The 26,104-nt window shown below is 40.6% G+C and overlaps 1 protein-coding gene and 1 long non-coding RNA gene across 2 annotated transcripts in view; both read left to right on the plus strand.

The window, feature by feature from the left end:
- Positions 1-26,104, plus strand: part of nup210 (nucleoporin 210) — a 178,097-nt gene that overhangs the window by 32,047 nt on the left and 119,946 nt on the right.
- Positions 3,794-15,567, plus strand: LOC117512624. Its single transcript, XR_004561341.1, has 4 exons — positions 3,794-3,806; positions 5,528-5,534; positions 15,261-15,263; positions 15,382-15,567. It is a non-coding gene; the product is annotated as an uncharacterized LOC117512624 (long non-coding RNA).

The following is a 26,104-nucleotide window of genomic DNA, read 5'->3' on the forward strand; positions in this document are numbered from 1 at the left end:
TTAGTCTGTGAAGAAGATTCCCCATTTACATGAACAAATTGTAATCTATTAGACAAATATGATTCAAACCACCGCAGCGCAGTGCCTTTAATACCTATGGCATGCTCTAATCTCTGTAATAAAATTTTATGGTCAACAGTATCAAAGCAGCACTGAGGTCTAACAGAACAAGCACAGAGATGAGTCCACTGTCCGAGGCCATAAGAAGATCATTTGTAACCTTCACTAATGCTGTTTCTGTACTATGATGAATTCTAAAACCTGACTGAAACTCTTCAAATAGACCATTCCTCTGCAGATGATCAGTTAGCTGTTTAACAACTACCCTTTCAAGAATTTTTGAGAGAAAAGGAAGGTTGGAGATTGGCCTATAATTAGCTAAGATAGCTGGGTCAAGTGATGGCTTTTTAAGTAATGGTTTAATTACTGCCACCTTAAAAGCCTGTGGTACATAGCCAACTAACAAAGATAGATTGATCATATTTAAGATCGAAGCATTAAAATAATGGTAGGGCTTCCTTGAGCAGCCTGGTAGGAATGGGGTCTAATAAACATGTTGATGGTTTGGATGAAGTAACTAATGAAAATAACTCAGACAGAACAATCGGAGAGAAAGAGTCTAACCAAATACCGGCATCACTGAAAGCAGCCAAAGATAACGATACATCTTTGGGATGGTTATGAGTAATTTTTTCTCTAATAGTTAAAATTTTGTTAGCAAAGAAAGTCATGAAGTCATTACTAGTTAAAGTTAATGGAATACTCAGCTCAATATAGCTCTGACTCTTTGTCAGCCTGGCTACAGTGCTGAAAAGAAACCTGGGGTTGTTCTTATTTTCTTCAATTAGTGATGAGTAGAAAGATGTCCTAGCTTTACGGAGGGCTTTTTTTATAGAGCAACAGACTCTTTTTCCAGGCTAAGTGAAGATCTTCTAAATTAGTGAGACGCCATTTCCTCTCCAACTTACGGGTTATCTGCTTTAAGCTACGAGTTTGTGAGTTATACCACGGAGTCAGGCACTTCTGATTTAAAGCTCTCTTTTTCAGAGGAGCTACAGCATCCAAAGTTGTCTTCAATGAGGATGTAAAACTATTGACGAGATACTCTATCTCACTTACAGAGTTTAGGTAGCTACTCTGCACTGTGTTGGTATATGGCATTAGAGAACATAAAGAAGGAATCATATCATTAAACCTAGTTACAGCACTTTCTGAAAGACTTCTAGTGTAATGAAACTTATTCCCCACTGCTGGGTAGTCCATCAGAGTAAATGTAAATGTTATTAAGAAATGATCAGACAGAAGGGAGTTTTCAGGGAATACTGTTAAGTCTTCTATTTCCATACCATAAGTCAGAACAAGATCTAAGATATGATTAAGTGGTGGGTGGACTCATTTACATTTTGAGCAAAGCCAATAGAGTCTAATAATAGATTAAATGCAGTGTTGAGGCTGTCATTCTCAGCATCTGTGTGGATGTTAAAATCGCCCACTATAATTATCTTATCTGAGCTAAGCACTAAGTCAGACAAAAGGTCTGAAAATTCACAGAGAAACTCACAGTAACGACCAGGTGGACGATAGATAATAACAAATAAAACTGGTTTTTGGGACTTCCAATTTGGATGGACAAGACTAAGAGTCAAGCTTTCAAATGAATTAAAGCTCTGTCTGGGTTTTTGATTAATTAATAAGCTGGAATGGAAGATTGCTGCTAATCCTCCGCCCCGGCCCGTGCTACGAGCATTCTGACAGTTAGTGTGACTCGGGGGTGTTGACTCATTTAAACTAACATATTCATCCTGCTGTAACCAGGTTTCTGTAAGGCAGAATAAATCAATATGTTGATCAATTATTATATCATTTACCAACAGGGACTTAGAAGAGAGAGACCTAATGTTTAATAGACCACATTTAACTGTTTTAGTCTGTGGTGCAGTTGAAGGTGCTATATTATTTTTTTCTTTTTGAATTTTTATGCTTAAATAGATTTTTGCTGGTTGTTGGTGGTCTGGGAGCAGGCACCGTCTCTACAGGGATGGGGTAATGAGGGGATGGCAGGGGGAGAGAAGCTGCAGAGAGGTGTGTAAGACTACAACTCTGCTTCCTGGTCCCAACCCTGGATGGTCACGGTTTGGAGGATTTAAGAAAATTGGCCAGATTTCTAGAAATGAGAGCTGCTCCATCCAAAGTGGGATGGATGCCGTCTCTCCTAACAAGACCAGGTTTTCCCCAGAGGCTTTGCCAATTATCTATGAAGCCCACCTCATTTTTTTGGACACCACTCAGACAGCCAGCAATTCAAGGAGAACATGCGGCTAAACATGTCACTCCCGGTCCGATTGGGGAGGGGCCCAGAGAAAACTACAGAGTCCGACATTGTTTTTGCAAAGTTACACACCGATTCAATGTTAATTTTAGTGACCTCCAATTGGCGTAACCGGGTGTCATTACTGCCGACGTGAATTACAATCTTACCAAATTTACGCTTAGCCTTAGCCAGCAGTTTCAAATTTCCTTCAATGTCGCCTGCTCTGACCCCGGAAGACAATTGACTATGGTTGCTGGTGTCGCTAACTTCACATTTCTCAAAACAGAGTCGCCAATAACCAGAGTTGTTCCTCGGTGGGTGTGTCGCCGAGTGGGGAAAAAACGGTTAGAAATGTGAACGGGTGGCGTGTACACGGGGCTTCTGTTTAGAACTACGCTTCCTCCTCACAGTCACCCAGTCGGCCTGCTTTCCCGGCTGCTCGGGATCTGCCAGGGGGGAACTAACGGCGGCTAAGCTACCTTGGTCCGCACCGACTACAGGGGCCTGGCTAGCTGTAGAATTTTCCACGGTGCGGAGCCAAGTCTCCAATTCGCCCAGCCTGGCCTCCAAAGCTACGAATAAGCTAGACTTATTACAAGTACCATTACTGCTAAAGGAGGCCGAGGAATAACTAAACATTTCACAGCCAGAGCAGAAAAGTGCGGGAGAGACAGGAGAAGCCGCCATGCTAAACCGGCTAAGAGCTAGTAGCTGCGCTAAGCTAGCGGATTCCTAAAAACACGCAAAGTGAATAATGTGTAAATAATTAGAGGTGATTCAGCAGAAGGAGGTGCTTTAGTTAAGGCACGTGAAGATTACACTGTGAAACAAATCGTAATCTAGATAACTAGATCAATCTAACTGCGCAGATTAAACAGCTAACAGATACAGCAAAACACCGCTGTGCTCCGGAACAGGAAGTGATACAATACCGCAGTGAGAGAGCCAAATGGTCATCATTGAACATTTTCTGTACAGGTTTTTATCCATAGCAATACCAAATCATGATGTAAATATGTATTTGTCATTTTCATGTAGAACATCCGAATTGGCACAGATTTCCCTGTGGAGTATTTTGAGATTCTCCAGTCTTCTGCAAATGGATCGTACCATCATGTCAGAGCGATAAAGGATGGACAGACACTCATTGACGCTACACTCAGATCTGTTGTGGATGAAGTGAGTTTTATTGTGACGTTGTCCATTATTTGTACAATTCATTTGGATCAGCTTTATTGTAGTCATCTTTTAGTTTTTCTTCAGAGCCTTTGAACATGCTCTGTGTGCTATGTCCTGTTTCAGAGTGGAGTGAACCATCCCCTCATCAACCCGGTTTATGGAGAACAGGATGTGGAAATCTACAACCCCATCATTCTTAGTCCCAGTATCCTCACCTTTCCATGGCAACCCAAGATTGGAGCATATCAGTATACAATAAAGGTGTTCCATGAGGAACCTCACATTTATTTTCTACATGCTCAAAATTGAAATAAAGGTTTTGTAGTTTACATGGTACTATGACTCCATTATGTTTCTTTTTACAGGCAACAGGTGGGAGTGGCAATTTCAGTTGGTCTTCTTCCAACACAGCAGTGGCCTCAGTGACGGTGAAAGGAGTAATGACAACAGTCAGTGACATTGGAGTCAGCATAGTGAATGCTTATGACCTACGTAACCCGCTGCACTATGGCCAGATGAAGGTAAGCCAACGTAGGACACTGTTAAGTAGTCTACATTTTAAAGTGAAATGTTGACATGCAAGGAGGCAGTAGTTCAGTTGGCTGAGAAGTTTGGCTCCCAATATGTAGACCTGAGTTTGATACCTGTTCAAGCTAACTGTGTCTTTGGACAAGACTGTTTGCCCAGCTGTAAATGGGTACTGACCTTGACTGTGAAAGTGACCTGCTTTGGACTGGCGTCCCATCCAGAGGGAGTTGTAGACACTCTGGCATCATGCTTCTGTATATAGAAATAAGCACCTGCACCAATGGGCCTAAGGGCCTCTTCAGGCCTTACTTATTCTTTATTTTTCTATTGTTCAAAAACCCACACAGCCACCTGCTCAGACCTTTTGGTAATCTTTAATCCTTTTGTTTAATCTTTTGGTTTTTCATTCAATTTAAATAAGCTGGATAAAGTATTTAAAATGTTTTGATTTTAACGCTCTCCAGGTGTTGCCAAAAAATATAATATTGTGGCATATCAAATTGAGTTCAACCTAAAAAAAAAAAAAAAAACTAAAATAGCAGTCTGGGCAAAAGGTGAACGTGTTTAGTAATATTTTTTTGGACCACGATATGCTCAGTTCCATTATGGTGGTGTTTTGATCCCCCGCTGGCCAAAGGCCCCAAGGGAGATTATGTTGTGGCAATGTATCCCTCCCTCCCTCACATTTTTAGGAAGAATTTTGTTATAGGTTGGTAACATGCATATTATTATATCATTCAAGCTGGGTCCATTTTACTAGAGTTTTGGCCCTTTATCAAGAGTTATCATGAGTTGGTGTCTGCATTCTGAAATCAACTATCACATACCTTGAAATGTTATTAAAATGTAGCAAGTATTTGTACCAAAGCAGCATTTGCCAGCGGGAGATATTGTGCTGCCACCTTTTGTACTTTTGTTATTTTTGTGATCACTGAGTGTATATTACATTTACTTTGAAGTCTTAGAGCTTTCAAATTTCTTTTGATCAATCAATCAGTTGTATTTATATAGCGCCAAATCACAACAAACAGTTGCCCCAAGGCGCTTTATATTGTAAGGCAAGGCCATACAATAATTACGTAAAAACCCCAACGGTCAAAACGACCCCCTGTGAGCAAGCACTTGGCGACAGTGGGAAGGAAAAACTCCCTTTTAACAGGAAGAAACCTCCAGCGGAACCAGGCTCAGGGAGGGGCAGTCTTCTGCTGGGACTGGTTGGGGCTGAGGGAGAGAACCAGGAAAAAGACATGCTGTGGAGGGGAGCAGAGATCAATCACTAATGATTAAATGCAGAGTGGTGCATACAGAGCAAAAAGAGAAAGAAACACTCAGTGCATCATGGGAACCCCCCAGCAGTCTAAGTCTATAGCAGCATAACTAAGGGATGGTTCAGGGTCACCTGATCCAGCCCTAACTATAAGCTTTAGCAAAAAGGAAAGTTTTAAGCCTAATCTTAAAAATAGAGAGGGTGTCTGTCTCCCTGATCTGAATTGGGAGCTGGTTCCACAGGAGAGGAGTCTGAAAGCTGAAGGCTCTGCCTCCCATTCTACTCTTACAAACCCTAGGAACTACACGTAAGCCTGCAGTCTGAGAGCGAAGCGCTCTATTGGGGTGATATGGTACTATGAGGTCCCTAAGATAAGATGGGACCTGATTATTGATGCACTGTTTCTTTTTATTCACCTCTTTTTGCTCTGTATGCACCACTCTGCATTTAATCATTAGTTATTGATCTCTGCTCCCCTCCACAGCATGTCTTTTTCCTGGTTCTCTCCCTCAGCCCCAACCAGTCCCAGCAGAAGACTGCCCCTCCCTGAGCCTGGTTCTGCTGGAGGTTTCTTCCTGTTAAAAGGGAGTTTTTCCTTCCCACTGTCGCCAAGTGCTTGCTCATAGGGGGTCGTTTTGACCGTTGGGGTTTTTCTGTAATTATTGTATGGCTTTTGCCTTACAATATAAAGCGCCTTGGGGCAACTGTTTGTTGTGATTTGGCGCTATATAAATTAAATTGATTTGATTTGATTTTGATTATTGAAAACCTTATAAGTAAGAAGAAGAATTTTAAATTCTATTCTAGAATTAACAGGAAGCCAATGAAGAGAGGCCAATATGGGTGAGATATGCTCTCTCCTTCTAGTCCCCGTTAGTACTCTAGCTGCAGCATTTTGAATTAACTGAAGGCTTTTCAGGGAACTTTTAGGACAACCTGATAATAATGAATTACAATAGTCCAGCCTAGAGGAAATAAATGCATGAATTAGTTTTTCAGCATCACTCTGAGACAAGACCTTTCTAATTTTAGAGATATTGCGTAAATGCAAAAAAGCAGTCCTACATAATTGTTTAATATGCGCTTTGAATGACATATCCTGATCAAAAATGACTCCAAGATTTCTCACAGTATTACTAGAGGTCAGGGTAATGCCATCCAGAGTAAGGATCTGGTTAGACACCATGTTTCTAAGATTTGTGGGGCCAAGTACAATAACTTCAGTTTTATCTGAGTTTAAAAGCAAGAAATTAGAGGTCATCCATGTCTTTATGTCTGTAAGACAATCCTGCAGTTTAGCTAATTGGTGTGTGTCCTCTGTCTTCATGGATAGATAAAGCTGGGTATCATCTGCGTAACAATGAAAATTTAAGCAATGCCGTCTAATAATACTGCCTAAGGGAAGCATGTATAAAGTGAATAAAATTGGTCCTAGCACAGGACCTTGTGGAACTCCATAATTAACCTTAGTCTGTGAAGAAGATTCCCCATTTACATGAACAAATTGTAATCTATTAGATAAATATGATTCAAACCACCGCAGCACAGTGCCTTTAATACCTATGGCATGCTCTAATCTCTGTAATAACATTTTATGGTCAACAGTATCAAAAGCAGCACTGAGGTCTAACAGAACAAGCACAGAGATGAGTCCACTGTCTGAGGCCATAAGAAGATCATTTGTAACCTTCACTAATGCTGTTTCTGTACTATGATGAATTCTAAAACCTGACTGAAACTCTTCAAATAGACCATTCCTCTGCAGATGATCAGTTAGCTGTTTTACAACTACCCTTTTAAGAATTTTTGAGAGAAAAGGAAGGTTGGAGATTGGCCTATAATTAGCTAAGATAGCTGGGTCAAGTGATGGCTTTTTAAGTAATGGTTTAATTACTGCCACCTTAAAAGCCTGTGGTACATAGCCAACTAATAAAGATAGATTGATCATATTTAAGATCGAAGCATTAAATAATGGTAGGGCTTCCTTGAGCAGCCTGGTAGGAATGGGGTCTAATAGACATGTTGATGGTTTGGATGAAGTAACTAATGAAAATAACTCAGACAGAACAATCTGAGAGAAAGAGTCTAACCAAATACCGGCATCACTGAAAGCAGCCAAAGATAATGATACCTCTTTGGGATGGTTATGAGTAATTTTTTCTCTAATAGTTAAAATTTTTTTAGCAAAGAAAGTCATGAAGTCATTACTAGTTAAAGTTAAAGGAATACTCAGCTCAATAGAGCTCTAACTCTTTGTCAGCCTGGCTACAGTGCTGAAAAGAAACCTGGGGTTGTTCTTATTTTCTTCAATTAGTGATGAGTAGTAAGATGTCCTAGCTTTACGGAGGGCTTTTTTATCACTACTTGCTTTTTCTTTATTCTGCCTCCCCACCCCCCAAGGTGTATGTCGTTGAGCCTGTGGCAATGGACTTCACTCCTTGTCCAGTAGAGGCCAGGGTGGGATTGATTTTGGAGTTGCCCCTCAGGATCTTTGGTCTGCTGGGAGAGGTGGAGAAAGAGCGAGTCATGTTGAGTGATTGCTCCCACTTTGACCTGCAGGTTGAGCACGAGAACCATGGTGTCTTTGAACTGCTGAAAGGTATGTTCGGGTGATTATAATTTCACAACTCTTAAGAAAAAAAAAAGTGAGTTTTTAATTACGTCAGGGTTTACCACCTTCGGCAGTTTTATTTGGAACCACATCCATTATTGGTAACTTGTAATTGCTTTTTGATTGAAGCACTGTGGAACCAGGATGAAAAAAGCCTAATGTCATGGAAAGAGTCATATTACATATTGCATAAGCATACTGGTGGACAGGTTTTGCAGTTTCCATTGTTGTCTCATCAACCAAGAACACATGCACACACTTGTGTGTGTGTGCCTGCCTTGTCACACCAAATACAAGATGTGCCAGATGACACACGTTGCAATTAATACAGGAGAATGACATGGCTGTTGAAATGTTGAGTCAGAAAGTTTTTAAATTTGTCAAGTGTTCTTTCCGCTTTTCTTTGTTGAAATGAAAGCTTTGGACGTTTTTCTGGTAGTATGAATGGGCTGTTAATTGAAGGAAAATGTGCTTATTTTATGCCAGAGCAGGTTATAGTAGACACCCCTGACTGCAGAATTGCTTGGTGGCATGCCAATGTGTTATTTAATTTTCCAGATGGCATTAAAGACTGAAGATGTAATGCTGTGAGATACAACCCCAAATTAGAAACATTTGGGATGGTGTGTAAAATGCAAATACATAAAAAAAATCACACACATACAGTGGTCAACTTCATTTAATTTGTTTATATGCATCTATTCCTACATTCCAAAAAAAAAAAAAAGTCAAGACGCTAAAGCATCATCCTCTTTGTAATGTTGAGCTTTCTCCTCACAACACTTAAGATGTTTTGGCATTGATGATACCAGATGATGAAGTGTTTTAGGTGTTATTTTGTCCCATTTTTCCTGCAAACACATCTTATGATGTGCAACAGTACTGGGTGTCATCATTCTTTGCTCTAAATTCTCCACACACTCTATTGGGGACAGGTCAGGACTGCAGACAGGCCAGTCTAGTTCTCTTGCTGTTGTATTCTGCAGCTTTGTTTTCGTAATGTGTGCAGAATGTGGTTTTGCATTGTCTTGCTCAAACGTGTCTGGACAGCTCTAGAAAACATGTCACCTAGAGAGGTGATGGTCTAGTAGTTAAATGTTGGGCTTCAGACCAGTGGAGCCTTGGTTCAAATCCCAGCCTGACCGGAAAATCACGAAGGGTCCTTAGGCAAGGTCCTTAATCCCCAAGTTGCTCCCGGTGTGTAGTGAGCACCTTGCATGGCAGCACCCTGACATCGGTGTTTGTGTGAATGGGTGAATGTGAGGCATAATTGTAAAGTGCTTTGAGTGTCTGATGCAGATGGAAAAGCGCTATATAAATGCAGTCCGTTTACCATTTATCTGAATGTGGAATATATCCAGCAAATATGAAGGCAGCATGTTTTGCTCTAATACACAATGTACTGTTTTGCATTACTGCTGTTGTCACAGAAGTGTAAATTACCTTTACCAAGGGCATTGACTCAACCCCATACCATGACACAACCTGGGTTTTGAACTTGTTGCTGATAACATTCTGAATGGTCAGTTTTGTTTTTGGTATGGAGCACACAGCCTCCCTTTCTTCCAATGCACCCCCCCCCCCCCCCAAAAAAAAAAAAAATAATTGGATTTCTGGTCTGTCTGTGCACAATACACACTTCTGCTGTGTGACTGCACACTTGCCCTTTAAGCACTGATATACATCCAGAGACCTTGATTTATTTCATGATACTGTACACTGTAGAAGGAAAAATATGCAAATCCCTTCTGACCTTTCTTTGAGATGCATTGTTCTAAATATTTCAATTTTCTCAGATGTTTGGTGATAAACTGAAGATCTTTTTTAATGCATTGCAGGCCTTAAATGCAGGAATATTGTATTAACAAATGAAATGAAGTTGAACACACAAAACAAAAAATGTCCTTAGTTCATACTGCCTGCAATAAAATATAATTCTAAATCATGCAGCATAGGATTTCTACATCAAGACCTGATTGCCTCTTGGGTTAGCCGATTCCACTGCTCTTCAACCATGTACCATAAAGGTGCATGGATGTTGCAGGTTGTCATCGCAGCAACAGCACAGATTTCACTTTCTTGTCCTCAGTGTCATTTGGTTGAGTCTTTGGTTGCAATGAAATCTTGTTACCTCTTAGATGCGGGAAGAGACTACTATCTATCCCCTCTCTGGGCAGTTCACCATGAATCATTTTAGCCCTGTGAGGTATTTTAATGTTTGCACAATTTACATGTTTTGAGAATCTTTCATTATTGAGTAGAACAGGATGTAAATACCTTCTGTGAACAGTGTTTGATATTATCCTGGGCTGTTATCCTGGGGTCATACAGTGTGACTTGTTATTATCTGCCTGTTGATTCAGGGAGGCTGGCCCCAGGCCAGGACCGCTGCAGTGGAGTGAGAGCCAAGGCTCTGGCTCCAGGGTACACAGTCCTTTTGGTCAGCTACACCCATGGCAACATCCATCTCAGTGCTAAGATCACCATTGCTGCCTATCTGCCTCTCAGAGTGAGTCTACGTGGGATCTTCTTCTATGCTTTCAGAGTTTGTTTATGGCAGAAGAGCAGATCCAGGCTGCAGTAATCTTGAATTGAATGTTTTTTTTTGTTGTTTTTTGGGGGGGTTTTTTGTGTTCATTCTGCCACCCAAATAACCAACTATTAGTAAACTCTAAGGCAGTGGTGTCCAAAGTCTTCCAGAAAGGGCCAACAGGGTGCAGGTTTTTTGCAGCCTCCGACTCCAGCAGGTGATTTCACTGATGAACTCATCCCATCTGCTCAAAATGATGTTAATCAGTGAAATCACCTGCTGGAGTCAGTGGCTGCAAAGAAAACCTGCACCCTCTTGGCCCATTCTGGAATACTTTGGATATCACTGCTCTAAGTTAAAAGTTGACTTTTATGGGGTTGCTGATAGGTTAGGTCCATAAGTATTTGGATAATGATACGATTTTTGCTTCTGTACACCACAATGGAGTTTAAACAACACAATCCAGATCAGAGTGCAACAAATATCTCATTAACCATTGAGGAATTGCAGCCAGTTTTATACATAGTCGCTTTTTTAGAGGCCACAAATACTTGGGTAAGCTAAATGTAAGGATTCTTTTTCTTCATCACTTTTTAGCCAATTTTCTTTGGGCAAGATGGGGAATGGACACATGAACATTTCCAAATTTGTGTGTGTGTGTATATGTATATGTGTGTGTGTATGTTATATATATATATATATATATATATATATATATATATATATACACACAACCCCTGGCAAAAATTATGGAATCACCGGCTTCGGAGGATGTTCATTCAGTTGTTTAATTTTGTAGAAAAAAAGCAGATCACAGACATGACACAAAATTTTAAGAAACACTATAAGAAATCAGGAAAAAAAATTGTGGCAGGCAGTAACGGTTACTTTTTTAGACCAAGCAGAGGGAAAAAAATATGGAATCACTCAATTCTGAGGAAAAAATTATGGAATCATGAAAAACAAAAGAACGCTCCAACACATCACTAGTATTTTGTTGCACCACCTCTGGCTTTTATAACAGCTTGCAGTTTCTGAGGCATGGACTTAATGAGTGACAAACAGTGCTCTTCATCAATCTGGCTCCAACTTTCTCTGATTGCTGTTGCCAGATCAGCTTTGCAGGTTGGAGCCTTGTCATGGACCATTTTCTTCAACTTCCACCAAAGATTTTCAATTGGATTAAGATCTGGACTATTTGCAGGCCATGACATTGACCCTATGTGTCTTTTTGCAAGGAATGTTTTCACAGTTTTTGCTGTATGGCAAGATGCATTATCATCTTGAAAATTGATTGATTATTTCATCATCCCCAAACATGGGATAAGAAAAGTGTCCAAAATATCAACGTAAACTTGTGCATTTATTGATGATGTAATGACAGCCATCTCCCCAGTGCCTTTACCTGACATGCAGCCCCATATCATCACCAAACAAAAGTTCCAGCATCATCACCTTGCCCAATGCAGATTCGAGATTTATCACTGAATATGACTTTCATCCAGTCATCCACAGTCCACGATTGCTTTTCCTTAGTTCATTGTAACCTTGTTTTTTTTTCTGTTTAGGTGTTAATGATGGCTTTCGTTTAGCTTTTCTATATGTAAATCCATTTCCTTTAGGCGGTTTCTTACAGTTCTGGAGTCACAGACGTTGACTCCAGTTTCCTCCCATTCGTTCCTCATTGTTTTGTTGTGCATTTTCGATTTTTGAGACATATTGCTTTAAGTTTTCTGTCTTGACGCTTGATGTCTTCCTTGGTCTACCAGTATGTTTGCCTTTAACAACCTTCCCATGTTGTTTGTATTTGGTCCAGAGTTTAGACACAGCTGACTGTGAACAACCAACATCTTTTGCAACATTGAGTGATGATTTACCCTCTTTTAAGAGTTTGATAATCCTCTCCTTTGTTTCAATTGACATCTCTCGGTTGGAGCCACGATACATGTCAGTCCACTTGGTGCAACAGCTCTCCAAGGTGTGATCGCCCTTTTAGATGCAGACTAACGAGCAGATCTTATTTGATGCAGGGTTAGTTTTGTGGATGAAAATTTACAGGGTGATTCATAATTTGTTCCTCAGAATTGAGTGAGTCCATATGTTTTTTCCCTCTGCTTGGTCTAAAAAAGTAACCGTTACTGCCTGCCACAATTTTTTTTTTCCTGATTTCTTATAGTGTCATGTCTGTGATCTGCTTTTTTCTACAAAATTAAACAACTGAATGAACATCCTCCGAGGCCGGTGAGTCCATAATTTTTGCCAGGGGTTGTATATATAGTGTGCTCGGGTGTGTTTATATATATTAATTTTCTCTAAACATTAGAGTGGCAAAGCTGACACAAATTGTGCACTTTAAATTATTAGTTGAAGTTCTCTCTGTCAATGTTGAAATTGTTCCGGACACTTTTGAAGCCTGAACTTCTGTTATTATATTTTAGTCTCCAAACTCTGTTGACTTTAATGTTTTAAAAACATTGCATAGCAAAAGCAAATTGCATGAACTCACGATTTACTTATTTACTTATCATAACATAATCTTCTGTGACAGGCAGTTGATCCTGTGTCTGTGACTTTGGTGACTCTGGGATCATCTAAAGACATGTTGTTCGAGGGTGGTCCAAGGCCTTGGATTTTAGAACCATCAAAGTTCATCTGTAATTTGAGTGCTGAGGATGAGGCAGTGTGAGCCTTACTCTGACCAGTCCTTCATCACACAACTATAACCAACATTGGGTCAAAGCAACCTGCAGGGCCCTGGGGGAGCAGGTAGGACCACAGAGATCAGGTTGTATTTAATTGACTTTGACATGAGGTGCTTATAAAAATCTATTTTAACTTTTATCCATGAATCTTGAATAAGAACACAAATTCCAAACTGTAGGTTTATAATATGTTTGTAGTTATTTATATTCAGAGGTACACATAAATGGTACTTATGGTGCTTGTGTGTGCTTAAAAATCATGGATGCACAGGAGAGGGAAACACTTCCTACAATCTGTCATTGCTTTCCTCTTATGACGCGCTTCCCTTGTGTTTTCTGTTGCGCATCATTTATTTTTAGCATGCAGAAGCACCATGAGCACCACTTATGTGCATGTCTGTTTATATTACTGCTGTGATCTGTACCTGACACATCTCTTCAGAACTGCAGTATATAAACATATACACAGAGTACAATTTGTACTCATTTGTCATTTTACTTGAGTTGTCAATATTGTATCTTCTTCAGGTGTTGGAGGTGTTGGTGGGGAACAAGGCCAGTCTCACAAATCCTTATCCTGCCGTGGATCATGCGGTCGTTAAGTTTGTATGTGCTCCTCCATCGCGCCTAACTCTGGTCCCAGTGTACACCAGCCCACAACTGGACTTAACCTGCCCACTGCTCCAGCAGAGCAAACAAGTGGTATGTTTCAATGTGTTCTGCTTGTAAGGTTGCCATGTTTCCCTTCCTGTTAGCTGTGTTACTTGTTCTTTTAAACAGTATTTCTTTTATTCAATTTTGTATTACTTTCCTGGCTGTTGTCCTACAGCCTACCGATATATCAGCTGGCCCATAGTATAGCCGATATTAGTCTTTCAAGAAACATGTCAGCATTGCCGTTTATTTTGATTTATTTATTTATTTTTCTGATATGCAAACCTCTAAAGATACAATGTACAAAACACTTTGGCTGTTTTAAATATGGTGTCATTACACAATTTGTCCAGCATAGATGTACAATTGTGTACCGTGCTGTCAAGCATGGCTTGGAACCCCCATCACACCTTGGTCACATTTGCTACAGGAAACAGGCACAGTGACCAGCTGCCATTTATTTCAATCAGAGTGGGCATTTTACAGCAGCAACTGGTCCCTATGCCCTCAACTAGGGTGGGCCAAAAGACACAAGAAGTATATTTTAAGTAAATGTTGAGCAATGTGAAACAGCGACTGTCCATCCAAGTGAAGGCATCTTGAAGTATGTTGGTTGCCCAAACAAAATAATCCAAGATGCCACAACACACTCCCAGACGGCTGTTTTTTCTATATAAATTTGTTTGGTCCCAGCCCCCCCAATTATACTTTTGTAAAAGGTTAGCAAGAAATAACACTTCTATACATCTGTATGGTTTCTCTTTGTTTGTTTATATATTATATATATATATATATATATATATATATATATATATATATAGATCCTAATTTAGATAATTATTAAATTAATTAATCTTGTGAACTCTTTTCCAGGGTCCAGTTTCAAATTACCGTGATCCCATTTTGGACCTTGCTGCTTTTGATCGAGAAGGAAGAAAGTTTGACAACTTCAGTTCTCTGAGCATACTGTGGGAATCGTCCAAAGTGACTCTGGCTAGTATTGAGCCCACGATGCCCATGGAGTTTGAGCTGCTTGAAGATGGAAAACAAACAGATGAAGCTTCACGGTAAAGTACTAGTGTGACTATGTTCAAACTTTTGTCTTAGTTTTTTTTTTTGTGTGTGGTAGTTTACAATGGTTTATTTGCTTGCTTTCTTGTTTATGTAGACATTTATTAAAGTCATGTTTTGAAGAAAGAGGAAGCTCTGGCAGAATTCAGTAGATGCGATCAAGTCTGATAACTGGCTTCTGAGAGAGACTTCATGATGCCCATCACTGGGATTTTTCTGTTAAATATCTTACAACTTACCATTCTTCTGATTATCAATTACGCCTAAAAAATGAGTTATTACGTCCGCCAAGGATGTAATAAAACATCGGTGTTTATTCATTTGTCTGTCTGTTGGCCATCATTACATCAAAACTCAACCCCTGGCAATAATTATGGAATCACCGGCCTCGGAGGATGTTCATTCAGTTAGTTGTAATTTTGTAGAAAAAAAGCAGATCACAGACATGACACAAAACTAAAGTCATTTCAAATGGCACTTTCTGGCTTCAAGAAACACTATAAGAATCAGGAAAAATAATTGTGGCAGTCAGTAACTCTTAAGAGGGTAAATCATCCGCAATGTTGGAAAATATGTTGATTGTTCACACTCAGCGGTGCTCTAAACTCTGGACCAATACGAACAACATGGGAAGGTTGTTAAAGGCAAACATACGGTAGACCAAGGAAGACATCAAAGCATCAAGATAGAAACTTAAAAGCAATATGTCTCAAAAATCGAAAATGCACAACAAACAATGAGGAATGAATGGGAGGAAACTGGAGTCAACGTCTGTGACCGAACTGTAAAAAAACCGCCTAAGGAAATGGGATTTACATACAGAAAAGCTAAACGAAAGCCATCATTAACACCTAAACAGACAAAAACAAGGGTTACAATGGGCTAAGGAAACAGCAATCGTGGACTGTGGATGACTGGATGAAAGTCATATTCAGTGATGAATCTCAAATCTGCATTGGGCAAGGTGATGATGCTGGAACTTTTGTTTGGTGCCGTTCCAATGAGATTTATAAAGATGACTTCCTGAAGAGAACATGTAAATTTCCACAGTCATTGATGATATGGGGCTGCATGTCAGGTAAAGGCACTGGGAAGATGGCTGTCATTACTCATCAGTAAATGCACAAGTTTACGTTGATATTTTGGACACTTTTCTTATCCCATCAATTGAAAGGATGTTTGGGGGATGATGAAAATCAATTTTCAAGATGATAATGCATCTTGCCATAGAGCAAAACTGTGAAAACATTCCTTGCAAAAAGACACATAGGGTCAATGTCATGGCCTGCAAATAGTCCGGATCTTAATCCAATTGAAAATCTTTGGTGGAAGTTGAAGAAAATGGTCCATGACAAGGCTCCACCCTGCAAAGCTGATCTGGCAACAGCAATCAGAGAAAGTTGGAGCCAGATTGATGAAGAGTACTGTTTGTCACTCATTAAGTCCATGCCTCAGAGACTGCAAGTTATAAAAGCCAGAGGTGGTGCAACAAAATACTAGTGATGTGTTGGAGCGTTCTTTTGTTTTTCATGATTCCATAATTTTTTCCTCAGAATTGAGTGATTCCATATTTTTTTCCCTCTGCTTGGTCTAAAAAGTAACCGTTACTGACTGCCACAATTTTTTCCTGATTTCTTATAGTGTTTCTTAAAGCCAGAAAGTTGCCATTTGAAATGACTTTAGTTTTGTGTCATGTCTGTGATCTGCTTTTTTTCTACAAAAAAACAACTGAATGAACATCCTCCAAGGCCGGTTATTCCATAATTTTTGCCAGGGGTTGTACTGCACAGCATTTGAACCACAGATTAGGCCAGATTAGGTGATTAGGCAATGGAAGACTCCGGATTCTGGATCAAGTTTCACTTTATGTAGAATTACATCAAAGCTACTTCACAGATTCTCACCAGATTTGCACCACAGATAGATATTAGAGCATGAAAGACTCCACTGAATTTTGGAGGTGATCCAGATCTGGATTGGTGGATGTCAGAAATCTCTGATTGCTCTTGTTTATATAGTCATTTATTTCTGTCATTGTGGCAGGACGTCGGAAAGTTCTTGTCCATCATCAGACTGGAATTGCTGCCATCATAGTCACTGCTGCCGGTTACCGGGATCTGCATCTTCGTGCAGCGAAGGTTCTTCGATCAGTGAGTGAAAGTTTTGGTTTATTATTTTATTTCTTGAAATTGCACTCAAATGGTACATCTTCTCTGCAGTGTAATGGATGTCAAAAGGATGTATATCCCCCTTCTACAAAGAAGAAATTCTGACAGTTCAAACTCTAACTGCAATATTTTTGGAGCTTGAGATAATTTTGTCAAGTGACATTTAAACACATAGCTCCAGTTGTAGGTAGCGTGTTTTTGCTCCATCAAGCTAATCAAGCTGACATGGTACTTTTGTGTGTGTCCTAATCAGTCTATATTAATTAAATCATGGATGGAGCTGGTGTGCAGAAACCTACTGCTCTCTCGGTGAGGTAGCTGTTGAGACTAACTGCTTTGATAGTGTTGGAGCTTGTTTGTTGTGACCCCGCACCATCCAAACCTCATGAAGCCCCCAAGAGGAAAGCAGTTCCACAAGTCTTTGATATCCTCATCAATGAAGTTTTCAGGAAACTGTGCCATCATTTGATAGTAGAAATCTGCATGTTGTCAGTATAATGAATAGCAAGACTCAAGCACGGCTCTGCTGTGCAGCTAGATCATGTCAGAAGGGAGGAAATAGTATTTGCTTTTTTTTTTTTTAGCGGTGCTTCCAATTTCCCCTCCCATTATGTGCCCAGCTGAGGCAGTACAGTGTTTGGAGAAAAAGTTAATCAAAGAACATTAGAACTGCAGGTATAGGGTAGGAAAACATGTACCTGCATTGTAAGCTTAGTAATTACAGTTGCTTTCATTAGTTGTTTAAATTGAGGTCTTTTTGTTTTGCTGAAAAGCACAGTCCATTGTTACTCACCACAGAAATCATTATTTTACACTTTTAGCCTGTATTTTGTTGACTTGACATAGCTTACTGTGATTGCTGTTCAGGATGGGTGAAGACCATTTGCCTTGAACAGAACTCTGATTGTGGTTTGAATGTGCAAACATTTTGCCTGACATAAAACACTGTTGACAACCTCATCACAAAATAATTGCCATTGCGATAATTCTGAGTCAAGTGGAGGGGGGTGTGGAGGAATTACTATAATAATCCAGCTCAGATTTTATAGACTGGGAAGGGTCAGATGATTGCCCAAATCATATTTGATTGGATAGAATGACACATTACCCTTATCTCCACTTGGAAGGCATGTCACCAAAAAATTCTCAATCATTTACGAGAGAGTGTGAATACAAGAAAGACGTTTTAACAAAAAAACAGCACATTTGATAGGAGCCAATAAATCACTGCACTGAACATTTGTACATCACAAGTATGACCACTAGATGAGAACTTCAAGTGTATTATTATTATTATTTTATTTATTTATTTTTAACCCCATTCAGATGGGTTAGTTTTGCACGGGGGACTGGGGTAATGTAATTCTACCACAGCACATCTAATATTTGTGGATAGTTCACTCAGTAAGCTTAAAGTTTTGTATAATTGACAGAGATGGGAATATCTGGTGGTTTAGCACCAGGTAGTTCCTTGAATTGAATTAAAATGTAAATAAAGTTGTTCAGATGTGTCCATAATTGATATGTTTATACACTTAGTAATGCTTACACAAATTTAATTAAAATTAATATATAACCGAGTGTCAGTCTGTGTGGGCATTTGCCCCTCTCCACTGCCAGAAAAGTAGTGCACCAGACCCTCTACAGACTCCCTGCAGGTGGTGAGTCCACATAGAGATGACATAATGTTTCTCAGGGTGAGCCCGACTTAGTCCCATGGTCATAGACCCGGCCACCAGGCACTCACCTGTGATCTCCATCCCCCTCCCCCAAGGACTGGCACCAGGAGAAGGCCCCAGTGTCTCTAATCAGGGAAAGGTGACGCCATGCCTAACTGTGTTAATCATAAAGGGTCATAAAGATCACTTTGTCTATAAATTTTTGTATTAGTAGTATATGCAAAAAATGTCTTCAAAAGTGGACATTTCCTTTGGGGGGGGCTGTTCCATCCTCTTGCCCTTCTGGTTGTGTCCCTGGCCTGTATTTACTTGTGTAAAGCGCAACCTGATTGACAGTTAAGATTTATTCATGCTTTTATTTCATTCCATCCTCAGAAAGAGGCTTTGAGCATATTTTGAGAAAAATAGCACTAATTTATAAAAAATAATAAATAAACAAACTTACCACAGGTATGTTGCTGTTCTGTTTTTAGCTGTTGTTGGTTCTTTGTTAATATAGCCAGATGATATGCAGAGTTTGTGTGTATTTCATCGAAAAACAGCATAAATATGTTTCTAAAACTTGTGCGTTGTTGCAGCGCCACAGCTCTGTGAGACAGCAAGACCATTCAAACTGTTTGAAGCTCCTGTACAAACTGTAGACTAACTGCTCACCTCATCCAGTGCTGACATATTGAAAATATGGCAACAGGAATACCGGTATGCGTACCGAACATTGCTTCCATAATGTTGTCACCCATTATAGGCTCCTATCAGATGCTATATGGAAAATAAAAAACACATGTAAACTAGAGTACGCGCTCGTAGAGCACAAACATCCACCAGCTCTCGTTTCCAATTCCACAAATTTTTACCTTGGATTTAGCTTGGAAAAATTTAAAGGTCAAAGATCTGTAAGTGGCTTTTCATAAGCTAAAATATAATACAAAATATAGATCAAAAGGATGTTTAAAATCAAATATCCACAACACGGATCACATGCAAATCAAACTTAGTCTATTCATTGAGAGTGCCAGTTCCCACCTCATTGTCACAAATGAGTGACTGTTTCACTTTTGATTGAGACATAATGCAAAGTGTACACCAAATGGGCTTTTCAATATTAAATTCAAATGTCCTCAATCCAAATTAGATCTGGATATACTTTTTGTCAGGCAATGAGTTCCAGTTTGTACCTCATTTTCAAATATGTGAGTGATTGGGGCATGTTTGATTGTTGTTGTTGGTTGGCAGTTTCCTCGCTTGAGAGGATAGTGGGAAGGCTTTTTTTTTTTTTTAGTTTATTTTCTACAAGCCCTCTGGTGGCTGAAAAGTCTGATGCAGGATGCACAAGACCTGTTACACTTGGGGCAAATGAACACTTGAGTAGGCTGGGCTTGTGCTGCTGCCCGCTCTTTCTGTCTTTGACGCTTCTGGCGTGAGGCCTCACTTCTTCTGCCTCAAACTTCAGGGGCGGATTTGATGCTGGAACGCCACCTGAGTCTATCTGTAGCTAGATGCTGCCATGACTGATGCTGAATGCCTGCAAGGGAGAGCTGTTTCTTCAGCTGATCCTTATAGCGCTTTTTGGGGGCCCCTTGGTTTCGTCTCCCTTCCTTGAGCTCGCCAAAGAGAATTAATTTCGGCATGCGTGTATCATCCATCCTGGCTACGTGGCCTGCCCAACGAAGCTGTTGTTTGAGTATAATAGACTCCATGCTGAGCAATTTGGCTCTGGTAAGGATGTCCTCATTTGAGACGTAGTCCTGCCACTTGATCCCGAAGATGTTTCGGAGACAACGCTGATGAAAGCGTTCCAGTAATCTGATCTGCTGGCGATACAGAACCCAGGTTTCAGCTCCATACAGGAGGGTAGGGACCACAATGGCTCTGTAGACCTGCACTTTTGTGGAAAGGCGCAGTGCATGATTCTGCCAGACTTTCTTTGAGAGTCGACCAAAAGAACTGCTAGCCTTGGCAAGGCGACTGTCTAGGTCCTTGGCAACAGATGCGTCCTTTGAGATAACACTACCGAGATACATGAAGTGCTCTACTGCATTCAGGCTGGTACCCTCGATGTTGATTTGGGGTGGGGTATATGCTGTATGGGGACCGGTTGATATAGCATTTCTGTCTTTCTCAGGCTGATGGTGAGGCCGAAGGCTCTTGCTGCTTCAGCAAAACAGTTGACAATGTGCTACAAGGCTTGCTCCGTATGGGCGATGAGGGCGCAGTCATCTGCGAAGAGCTGCTCCATGATTAGCTGTTCTGTGATCTTAAGGTGGGACAGAAGGCGCCGCAAGTTAAACAGACTTCCGTCGGTTCTGAAGCGGATATAGATGCCGTCTGTCAAGTCTTCTTTGGCCTCACGAAGCATCATGCTGAAGAAGATGGAGAACAGAGTGGGCGCGAGGATGCAACCTTGTTTGACGCCATTTGAGATGGGGAAGCTGCCAGACAGAGTCCCGTTGTACTTCACTTGTCCCATCTGGCCTTCATGCAGCTGGCGGATGATGGTGAGGAGCTTTGGAGGGCAGCCAAGGCGTGCAAGAATCTTCCACAAACCCTCACGACTGACCGTTTCAAAAGCCTTGGTTAGGTCTATGAAGGCTGCATAAAGGGCCATGTTCTGTTCTCTGCACTTCTCCTGGATCTCTCTCAGGACGAAGATCATGTCGGTGGTTCCCCTGTTGGCCCGAAATCCGCACTGACTCTCGGGAGTATTTTCATGTGCTATAGTAGGGGTAAGCCTGTTGAGCAGCACTCGAGCCAAAATCTTACCTGCTATTGAGAGGAGAGTGATGCCCCGGTAATTAGAACAGTCGGACTTGTCGCCCTTGTTCTTGTACAGGGAGACAATGACCGCATCCCGAAGGTTGTGTGGAACCATTTCCTTTTCCCAGAAACTGGAGAAGAATCTGAAGCTTGTCGAGGACTGCCTCACCTCCATTTTGGTACACCTCTGCTGGGATGCCATCTATGCCAGGAGACTTCCCTGGATTCAGCTGCGTGGTGGCCTTTCGGATCTCCAAGTGTTTGGGGGGTCATCAAGTTCCCATTTCACCTCCACCTGGGGAATCTTCTCAGTTGATGACTCTTGCACAGTGTGCTTGTTACTGAAGAGGTTTTCAAAGTGTTCTGACCAACGCTGCATAATGGTTTCCTTGTCCGTCAGAAGGGTGGAGCCATCTGAGGAGTGCAGGGGTGCTTGCACTTGATGTGCTGGCCCATGGATGGTCTTAAGGGCTTCATAAAAGGAGCGCATGTCTCCGGCATCGGCATGTTGTTGTGTCTTCTCCGCAAAAGCTAGCCACCAGTCGTTCTGCAGTATGCAGAGCTTGCTTTGCAGTGTGGAGCAGGCATTTCTGTAAGCTGTCTTGGCAGAGTGGTCATCAGTTTAGCTAAAAAAGTCTTGTAGCATGCACGTTTCTTTTCTAGTAGTTCCTGGATCTGTGCATCAGACTCATCAAACCAGTCTTTATTTTTCCTGGCTGAGAAGCCCACTACTTCTGCTGCCGTCTCCTGAAGAATGGTCTTTAATCTCATCCACTGTTGTTCAGGGTCGTCAGGCAGGCCTTCTTCTCCACCCAGTCTCTCCTCTAGTTTGGCCTGGAACTCCATTTTTGTGTCTGTGTCTTGCAGCTTGTGGACTTGTAGCTTCTTAAACTGTGGGCCTTTCTTCTGTCGCGGCTCGTCTTTTTGGTCTTCTCAGGATGTCGTTTTAGATAACACAAACTAATTGCAAGTGATATGCTAGAAAGAGGACACAACACTTTAGAATAATTCAGCCTTAAGCAAGATAAAATGCACAGAGTTTTTAAGTTTATTTAAGCCTTCGACACAAAGCTTAGACAAACTGAGTCCCTAGAGAGACTGAATATGACAACCGCGCTCGTCTATTTATTGGAGACCCGCGGGCATCGCTCCTCCTTCGACTTTTTTATTTATTCATTCCCAAGACATGGTTTTCTATTGGAAGCGTCCTCTAGTGAACCCTAAGCAGGTGTTAGGCCATTATTTCAATGTGACAAACGCTCCCATTAAAACATGAAGGATTTACAACTGATTTTTTAAAAGACCTTCAGCCACAGGTGCAGCTGGCCTGAGGCCCCCTCCGCACGTGGCCTCAGCCACACGTGCAGCTGGCCTGAGGCCCCCGCACGTGGCCTGCGGGAAAGCACCTAAAAGGCCTTGGAAAGCCCCTGACAGACTAAATGACTAATAGAGCCCTTTTTTTGGGTTGAACACCTGCTAGTTCAACCAGAGGACATACAGTTCGGATCAGGACACTTGATAGTTCATCACAGTTCAAATATGGACCTAAAAATTCTTCTACAGTCCCTCCTATGGGACTCGAAAGAGTCCCATTACATCAATACTCTTGGGTTGTTTACTGAAGACATCCTCATTTGTGCATTGCAATAAAAAAGAAAAACACATCACTCGAGTTACTGATAACTCTGGTGCGGATATGAATATCAGTGATACTTCACACGGTAAATATATTGCAGTGCAGGTGAACCTACATACTAAGGCACAAGGTGAGCAATTAGCTGGATTATATCAACACAAGGTGACATTCAAACATTGAGTTTGGTGTAATTCAAGGCACTTAAAATGGCCACATAAAACAAGTTACATCAACCTCTTAATCATGGCAAAGTAAAGGCTTCACATTGACATCAGTGCAACCAATCATCTTCTGGCATCTATTGACTCACTCAACCAGAGGCTCCAACCCATTATACTTGGTTCTCTAATTATTTTGTTAAAGCGTCACACATTTATTATTTAAATGCATCAAATAACCCCTACGTTACCACTATTTAGTCAACCAATCAAGAAACTATTCTAAGGTTAGCGCAGCTATGTCTAGTTAAATGATAAACACAATAAATGGTTTCCCTTCATGTCCGTCCTTAAGTCATTTGCCTTAGTCAATCGTATAATGGTTTTCATTATAGGCCATTTCTCAACATTCTCCACTTTGTTTTTCTTCTTTTTCAGCTTGTTTTCTAATGCCCGTTTTGGCCAGACACCAAATTTAGGCAATGCATGTCTCTTGAGGCATGCTATAATTTAAGAAAAAAAGGGGTCCCTATGGTGCATCTTTACTACTAAATCTACAACACGCCGTGTAAGGGTCCCCTTTTTATAACTTTGCAATGTATATCTATGTGTATGCATTTAGCTTTATCTGTGTTACGCAGATGATGGTAAGGACAGACATTTACCCAACCTTCGTTACTAACATATATCCTTCTTTGTTTTTATTTACACTCGATTTCTGAAACCAGTCCGCAATTCAAACTCAAGAACCAAGATCATAGTCCGTGTTCAGTGCCATTACGTCAGTCCGCGCTCCTCAGCATTTACTCAGCATCTGAAGTTTTGGGAGAAGTTGGGGAACATGGGGAGGGGCCTTTCAGGGGTAGTGGGGGAAGATCAGGAATTTGGCTTTCAGACAGTCGTGCAGTTCTCTGATGGATCTTTCCACTCCTTGTGCTGCTTGGCCAGTTGTACAGGGCCCCCCCAGAGAATTCTGCCCACATTCAGGGTGGTGGTGGCCAGCCCTAGCTGTTCCCTTTCCATATGCTCCATCATGCAGGCTAGCATGTCCATAATGCTTTTCGGATCCGTCTCTGACTTTAATTTCATTGTTGGTTTCCTTAATATTATAGCAGTTTTTTTCATATATAGCAAACACAGGTAAGTGATCACTCACATCCGTTATTAAGATTCCGCTCACTACTTTTCCAACGATTATGTTAGTAAATATATGTTAATTATAGTCTCACTCTGAGATGTGATTCTTGTTGGTTTTGATATCACTGGAACTAGACCCAAACTAAACATTGTATCAGTAAAAATATCAAAAGAGTGAAGTCCACTATCCATATCGATGTTGAAATCACCACACAAAAACACTTCTTTGGCTTGGATTTGGTTAAACAGTTCTGTTATAATGTCAATGAATGACTCTACCTTAGTTCCTGGTGCTCTGTAGACACAGCTCACAAGTACATTTTTTGATTTCTCGTTTGCTATTTCCACAGTTATAATTTCCATTATATTATCAACCACTGATGTCATTTTGCTTTCTCGTTTACTATTTCCACAGTTATAATTTCCATTATATTATCAACCACTGATGTCATATTGCTAACGACTTTGCACCTCACGGATGAGTTGATATAAAAGCTACCCCCCCCATCTCTTTTATTTTTTTTTTACTATATAAATGATATCCTTCGATCTGAAGTTCATCTAACTCATCATTCTTTATCCAGGTTTCAGAACAGCAATTATAGTAAAATTAATCTTCTATTTTAGATAAATTACAATTTAAACTTCTGCTATTAAAGTGAATAATGGATAGGTTACCCTTCATCATTATCTTATTCATAAACTGCTCCTCATTATCAATCAATCAATCACTCAATTTTTTTATATAGCGCCAAATCACAACAAACAGTTGCCCCAAGGCGCTTTATATTGTAAGGCAAGGCCATACAATAATTATGTAAAACCCCAACGGTCAAAACGACCCCCTGTGAGCAAGCACTTGGCTACAGTGGGAAGAAATTATATAATAATCACAGTTACTTTCAAGGATTGATAAATTGTGATCTGTATCCCTATCTATGTTGTATATCTTGTCATCTAAATCCTCTACTATACTATCATATGTGACCATGTTTTAGTGTAAATATCACACTCCGTCATTCACAGAATTCTTGTCAATGATACTCCCTGAATACTGAGCATGTTCTCATTTATATTGATCAAGTTCTTTTAGTTCTCTTATCACAGTCACCTTTGCTTCCTCTGGTGTTCCCTTCAGTCGGATCATTACTTTGCAGTTTCTTGTCCACGTTGCTTGAATTTTGTTCCGTTTTCTCAGGAACCTTGCCTGTCTGGCAATTTCAGCATTCTTTTTTGTTAGATGTTCATTTATGTACACACCAGTTCCTTTCAGATATTTTGCTTGTCTCAACAGGTCAGTTTTATGCTTTCGATTCACAAAACGAACCACAATTGCTGGTTTTGTCTTGCTGTTCTGCGAGGAAGTGTATGGCATGCTGCAACACTGTTTGGATGAATTCTTATCTCTTTTCTTTCAAGAAATTGCATTACTTGCCATTCCAGTGTTTGCAGCTCCTCTGATGGTGCGTCCTCCCCGTCCTTGCACTTACCAGCTGTAATACTGGCATAACTCCAATGAGTAGTGTCTAAACCATTTATAATTACATCATCCATTATTGTGTATTGCTCCAAATCTTCAATCCTTCTTTCCAGTTCATTGATTGTCCTTTTCCTTTATTATGTTCCTCAGCTGCTTGATTTCACCCATCAAATCAAGCAACATTTGCTGTTTAGCCACTTTACCCAGCTCATCTGACATGAAGTTTAGTGATTTCTTGA

The sequence above is a fragment of the Thalassophryne amazonica genome, chromosome 6 (assembly GCF_902500255.1).
Source record: "Thalassophryne amazonica chromosome 6, fThaAma1.1, whole genome shotgun sequence".
In the NCBI taxonomy this organism is placed as follows: Eukaryota; Metazoa; Chordata; class Actinopteri; order Batrachoidiformes; family Batrachoididae; genus Thalassophryne; species Thalassophryne amazonica.